The sequence below is a fragment of the Montipora foliosa genome, unplaced genomic scaffold, assembly GCF_036669935.1.
Source record: "Montipora foliosa isolate CH-2021 unplaced genomic scaffold, ASM3666993v2 scaffold_166, whole genome shotgun sequence".
Taxonomy (NCBI): Eukaryota; Metazoa; Cnidaria; class Anthozoa; order Scleractinia; family Acroporidae; genus Montipora; species Montipora foliosa.
In genome coordinates this window covers 11302-18415 of record NW_027179467.1, presented here as the reverse complement: position 1 = coordinate 18415, position 7114 = coordinate 11302, and the positions used below count along the sequence as shown (strand labels likewise).

At 39.0% G+C, this 7114-nt stretch overlaps 1 long non-coding RNA gene across 1 annotated transcript; it reads left to right on the top strand.

The window, feature by feature from the left end:
* Window positions 1-5040: 5040 nt before the first annotated feature.
* Window positions 5041-6827, top strand: LOC137986258 (uncharacterized). Its single transcript, XR_011119674.1, has 2 exons — window positions 5041-5298; window positions 5787-6827. It is a non-coding gene; the product is annotated as an uncharacterized lncRNA (long non-coding RNA).
* The last annotated feature ends 287 nt before the right edge of the window (window positions 6828-7114 follow it).

The following is a 7114-nucleotide window of genomic DNA, read 5'->3' as shown; positions in this document are numbered from 1 at the left end:
GCCATTACCAAGGTATTCTATAACGTTTGCTTTCATGGGACTTTCATAATGAAAATATGTCGAAGCATGTTTAGCTACTTTTGAAATTGATAGAAAGAGATGACTTGTTGCTAAAAGGGAAAGATATCTTGTAGATTTACGAGCGAAAAGCTGCACAAGCGTAATGGCCTTTAATTGAACCCTGTTTCGATATTAAACGTCACACGGCCAAGAGCTTTTTACTGAAGCCACGTTAAATTGAAGGACTTTTCGATAGTAAAGTTGCTGATTTTTGTGATATTTCAACAGCAACGGTTGAAAGAATTTCCAAAAGAAATAGGAACACTCCCGCGTGTTTAAAAAAATTGTCAAAAAGAGGGCGTAAGTTCAAGCTACTGTAAGTAACACACTGAGAAGGCACATCATTTGCTGTCTCAGGTTCCTGCGAAAAAGAGACGGGACTTTTACCTGTAAAAGAATAGACACTGTGCATAATGATCCGAACGAGGGGTGGTGGTACCAAGTATTATTTATTACCTTAACTCGTTTTCAGCTCCATAGCGTACAACAGTAAATGTTCTTTTTGGTGTGTAAACACATTCTTACACCGGTGGAGTATGTGGAAAAAAGGTTGTTGGTTTCATCATAAGGTTGCAAGTACTATTTTCAACGATTTGTCTTCTACTTTTTTACTTAACAATCAATTGTCTTGTTGTTTTGCCTTTAATAGGTATTGAAATTATAGCTCTGCAAAGAAAAAGTTATATTTACTGGTATATTCCCTTAGATAAAGGACTCCGCCCATTGACTTGTAGAAAATTGCTTGTGCAAACAATGAACATCATCATTGTGATCACGGTACACCGTCACCGTTTTTTCCAAAATTATTCACGCTCCCTTTAAATCGGTCTTCTTTGCCCAATTGTTTACTAGAAAATAAGCACTAGAACACAACTTAACAATAGCGAGATTTTCAAGCCATTGGCCTTTTTTCCTTCAAAATCTCAACGGTACACCATGGTGATCCGTTGTCAGTAAATAATTACAGTCTACTGAAATTATTTAGCAATGAACGGATCACCATGGTGTACCGTTGCAAATAAGCCTAAGAAATGTGCTGTTGTGATTTCTACTAATTGTGCTTACACATAGTAATTACTACTAGTTTCAGAACGATTAAACTTCCTAGTTTTTCAAAACACAACGCCAAAATTAAGACGAAAAGGATGGTGATCCGTCAACGGTACACCACAATCCCGTGTAACCAAAATAGGAACAGAGTTTAGGACTGGGGATAGACTAGTTCAGGAAAACAAACACTCAGACGAACTTGCATCATTCCACTCTCTTTAATCCAGACAAAGGAAGGTACACATAGAAGATAGGCGTATCATAGGCGTATCTCCTTTAAAGAAAACCCGCATATCTAAATGGTCTTGGGTGCTCGCAGCTGAACCTAATGGCCTTCTAATAGTAACACCAAACCATGCCATAAGATGATATTTGCTGTTCATCTGAAATAATTTAGAAATACGACTTCCGCCGCTTTTGTATCTACCCTGCGAAGGTTGTACTTGACGGCTTGCAAAATGAGCTATACATATATGTAAGAAGACTTAAAAGAAACGCTGTGCCTCAATTCGGTGGCCCTTTCAAATGCAAGATGCGGTATTTATCTCTTCTTTTTTCAATTAGATTTGGACTAATCGGTTATAAAATACGCGAATCGCGCTTGACGGGAATTCAATGTTCCAAGTGGTACAGCCCTTTCGCCTACCACACCAACTGCGCCGACTAACGCAGTCTTCCTCTATTATTTTAACTGGTAGCCTTATGTATCAGTAGTTATCAGGATATAAAACTTGAACTTTGGAACCTTTTCAAACCTTCCTTTACAGCTAATGGCCTACTTTCACTTTGTGGTGATTTCTTTTCTGATAAACACATCAGTCTCTCAAAATATCACTAGTGTCGATTTTCTTTAATTGCTTGTGCAAACACAAATACAAAAACACCCCAAAAAACACGGAAAATCTGTATATCACCAAACCAGTCTACATACTTTATAGTTTACTACAAAACCGTTATTACTATCGCCAAAATTCTATTTAACGACAACTAACATTGCTCACAAGCCTAAAACGATAACTTCAGCAATCGTCACATCACTTACGGCGCTGAAAACAATTATTCCTGATAAATACAGTCTCGGTCACAAATGTTGTAACACAGACGGCAATTTGCCCCCTCTCCCCCTTCAATGTTGATGTTTATGGGTTGGAGTGCAAAACCAAACCGGTAAATGCAACATTGATTGGAGGGAGGAGGAGGGGTACGTTATTAACAGCCTTGATGCGCTTCACTTGCTGTTAAAGCGAAGTGTTACAACTATTTATGACCGAGATTGTCTGGGTGTTGAATGACGTAATTCAGATAACGAAAAGCGCCATTACCAAGGTATTCTATAACGTTTGCTTTCATGGGACTTTCATAAGGAAAATATGTCGAAGCATGTTTAGCTACTTTTGAAATTGATAGAAAGAGATGACTTGTTGCTAAAAGGAAAGATATCTTGTAGATTTACGAGCGAAAAGCTGCACAAGCGTAATGGCCTTTAATTGAACCCTGTTTCGATATTAAACGTCACACGGCCAAGAGCTTTTTACTGAAGCCACGTTAAATTGAAGGACTTTTCGATAGTAAAGTTGCTGATTTTTGTGATATTTCAACAGCAAACGGTTGAAAGAATTTCCAAAAGAAATAGGAACACTCCCGCGTGTTTAAAAAATTGTCAAAAAGAGGGCGTAAGGTTCAAGCTACTGTAAGTAACACACTGAGAAGGCACATCATTTGCTGTCTCAGGTTCCTGCGAAAAAAGAGACGGGACTTTTACCTGTAAAAGAATAGACACTGTGCATATGATCCGAACGAGGGGTGGTGGTACCAAGTATTATTTATTACCTTAACTCGTTTTCAGCTCCATAGCGTACAACAGTAAATGTTCTCTTTTTGGTGTGTAAACACATTCTTACACCGGTGGAGTATGTGGAAAAAAGGTTGTTGGTTTCATCATAAGGTTGCAAGTACTATTTTCAACGATTTGTCTTCTACTTTTTTACTTAACAATCAATTGTCTTGTTGTTTTGCCTTTTAATAGGTATTGAAATTATAGCTCTGCAAAGAAAAAGTTATATTTACTGGTATATTCCCTTAGATAAAGGACTCCGCCCATTGACTTGTAGAAAATTGCTTGTGCAAACAATGAACCCATCATTGTGATCACGGTACACCGTCACCGTTTTTTCCAAAATTATTCACGCTCCCTTTAAATCGGTCTTCTTTGCCCAATTGTTTACTAGAAAATAAGCACTAGAACACAACTTAACAATAGCGAGATTTTCAAGCCATTGGCCTTTTTTCCTTCAAAATCTCAACGGTACACCATGGTGATCCGTTGTCAGTAAATTAATTACAGTCTAATGAAATTATTTAGCAATGAACGGATCACCATGGTGTACCGTTGCAAATAAGCCTAAGAAATGTGCTGTTGTGGATTTCTACTAATTGTGCTTACACATAGTAATTACTACTAGTTCAGAACGATTAAACTTCCTAGTTTTTTCAAAACACAACGCCAAAATTAAGACGAAAAGGATGGTGATCCGTCAACGGTACACCACAATCCCGTGTAACCAAAATAGGAACAGAGTTTAGGACTGGGGATAGACTAGTTCAGGAAAACAAACACTCAGACGAACTTGCATCATTCCACTCTCTTAATCCAGACAAAGGAAGGTACACATAGAAGATAGGCGTTTATCATAGGCGTATCTCCTTTAAAGAAAACCCGCATATCTAAAATGGTCTTGGGTGCTCGCAGCTGAACCTAATGGCCTTCTAATAGTAACACCAAACCATGCCATAAGATGATATTTGCTGTTCATCTGAAATAATTTAGAAATACGACTTCCGCCGCTTTTGTATCTACCCTGCGAAGGTTGTACTTGACGGCTTGCAAAATGAGCTATACATATATGTAAGAAGACTTAAAAGAAATACGCTGTGCCTCAATTCGGTGGCCTCTTTCAAATGCAAGATGCGGTATTTATCTCTTCTTTTTTTCAATTAGATTTGGACTAATCGGTTATAAAATACGCGAATCGCGCTTGACGGGAATTCAATGTTCCAAGTGGCACAGCCCTTTCGCCTACCACACCAACTGCGCCGACTAACGCAGTCTTCCTCTATTATTTTAACTGGTAGCCTTATTTATCAGTAGTTATCAGGATATAAAACTTGACTTTGGAACCTTTTCAAACCTTCCTTTACAGCTAATGGCCTACTTTCACTTTGTGGTGATTCTTTTCTGATAAACACATCAGTCTCTCAAAATATCACTAGTGTCCGATTTTCTTTAATTGCTTGTGCAAACACAAATACAAAAACACACCAAAAAACACGGAAAATGTATATCACCAAACCAGTCTACATACTTTATAGTTTACTACAAAACCGTAATACTATCGCCAAAATTCTATTAACGACAACTAACATTGCTCACAAGCCTAAAACGATAACTTCAGCAATCGTCACATCACTTACGGCCTGAAAACAATTATTCCTGATAAATACAAGTCTCGGTCACAAATGTTGTAACACAGACGGCAATTTGCCCCCTCTCCCCCTTCAATGTTGATGTTTATGGGTTGGAGTGCAAAAACCAACCGGTAAATGCAACATTGATTGGAGGGAGGAGGAGGGGTACGTTATTAACAGCCTTGATGCGCTTCACTTGCTGTTAAAGCGAAAGTGTTACAACTATTTATGACCGAGATTGTAGGCCATTATTCTAAACACGGCATTCAGCCACGGCATTATTCTAAACACGGCATTCAGCAGCTTTTATTTTATGACATTGAGTAAGATAGTTCATGTAGTTTACATCGTTTTATCTTTCCTTGGTTTTAAATTTGCTGATGAATTGTACCGTGGTTAAATAAAGATTAAATAAATAATAAAATAACTAACATCATCATCTTTTTCTTCCTTGCGCAGTTGCCCCCGTGACCAGCACACTGGAATACGACTATGAACCGGAAGATGAGCATTTCTTTAGCGTCGATGCTTTCCGTTTCAAGAGGGGTTACGATGATGTTTATATTCACTGCAAGTTGACAGTTTGCCGCGAGGAGGATTCTGAGTCGCGCTGCGCAAAGGGATGCCAGGAGAATCGACGAAGGAGGTCGGTTAGTTCAGACGATTTGACTGTTAGTCTGACCCTTGGGCCTTTGCGACTGTCGGACGAGACAAACGAAGCAGGTAAGTTTGAGCGTAAAATCAAGTAATTCGAAACGAAAACCGTCCTTTTTCAGGTCATGATTCATCATACATCATAGATTCTCTTTGGTTGTTTCTTTGGCCTCCCCCCTTTTCTCCTTTGCTACTCTCTTAACCTTCATTTTCTCGTCTTAATCTTTACCCTTTTTCAGTTTCCTTCTTTCCTGCAATTCAGTTTTCTGTTGCTCTTACTTGTACTTTCTTGCGATCCTCCCTTACTTTGCTTCCTTGAATGTGGTTTCCTCCATGCCTTTTGTTTTTCTGATCCTTCTCTTCACAATCATCATCATCGTCATGATATCCTTCTCTTCCTTCCGGCTTTTCTTCCACTGGTCCCTTCTCCCTCACCCCCCCCCCCTCCCCCTCCTAACCTCATCGCCCCTGCTTCCTCTTTTTTCTTTCACCTTCCATCTAGTCTCCTAATCCTTCTTACAGCATGAATGTGACCTCTCTCCTTCTTGTTTTTCCAGTTGAAAAGAAGACTACCTTGAATGCAGACGAGTCCGCTAGCAGTGGTAGCTTGGGCGATGATTGTCGGGGCGTTAGTGGGTGTCCTGGGTACCGTTGTCATCGGCCTCGTTATCGCTGTCGTCGTCATCACTCGCCGTCGCCGATATGCCACCGAGGACAAGAGCGGCATGCTCGTTGTCGCCGAAGACATCTAGTTTGGTCAACGTTGAGCTGATTTCATGTCACGAAAACAATGTTAATTTCTTTTTTTAGGCTATCCCACATCTACAAATAACTTTTCTTTTATATGCTTTGGCATATGTAGTATTTAGAGCTTTTGATCATACCTACATGGCTGAGACTTGATTTTTTCAGTTCTGCATAGCTCCGACTGCCTGTGGACTAAGCGATGTCCTAAAATACTGTTCTAAGAAGCTGTGTTGTTTTAAGAAAGAAATTTTATTGCTTTTCATACGTTCCCCTTCATTTTCCATCAACAAAGCACAAAAGTTTCATTTTTGAAAGAACGCAGCATCTGACGCAGCCCATGTTTCTAAATTTGTTAAATCGAGTAACATCAAGGATTCACGTGTAGTTTGTCAGTGCAGAGGAAGAAATGATTGCGCATGCCGCAAAACATATTGCTTATTCTGAAAGCTGGCCTCAAAACAATGCGAACTGACTCAAACCAGCTTGAGTGTAGCTTTCATTATAAGCAAAAGATTAGCGTGAAAATTAATTTCTCTATCTTTATTTTTTTAACCTACTTTTTGAGGTGAATCGGTTTGAAAATAAGAAGGAAAAAAATAACATCTTGGAGCCCACTTCTTTTTTAAAGCCGATGAGCAGCTTTATAGTGATGCAACCTAACAAACGCTCGATAGCTAATTTACGCAACAATTTTGTTTTCGTTTATAAGCAGCCAGTCCTCTATATTCCGCAAAAAAGGCCTGATTATCAATTGCTAAGACATAATAAGCTGATTTGCAGTAGTTTGGGCAGATTTTAAAATTTCTTAAGGGCTCTTGCAAGTATTAAAATAAATGGTGTTGAATGAGAAATATTTGTTTTCTCTGTGTCTTCAGTTTAAATGTTAAATTCTAGTCCATAAAATTCATTAACACCTTGCTACCCTTAGCTGCTACATGTTTCACTTTGCTTTGATAGAGCGGTTTTCAATTGAGTGTCGAAAGTAATTAGCTAATTACTTTGGTTTTGCATCTACTTCGCTCAGTGATTGGTTCAAAGTTTTCGCGCCACTTTTTCAACCAATCAGAAGTGAAACCAAAACCAATTGTGGCTCGCGCGTGCACATTTTCCCGCCTTTTGTGTCGGCTACGTGTAATGA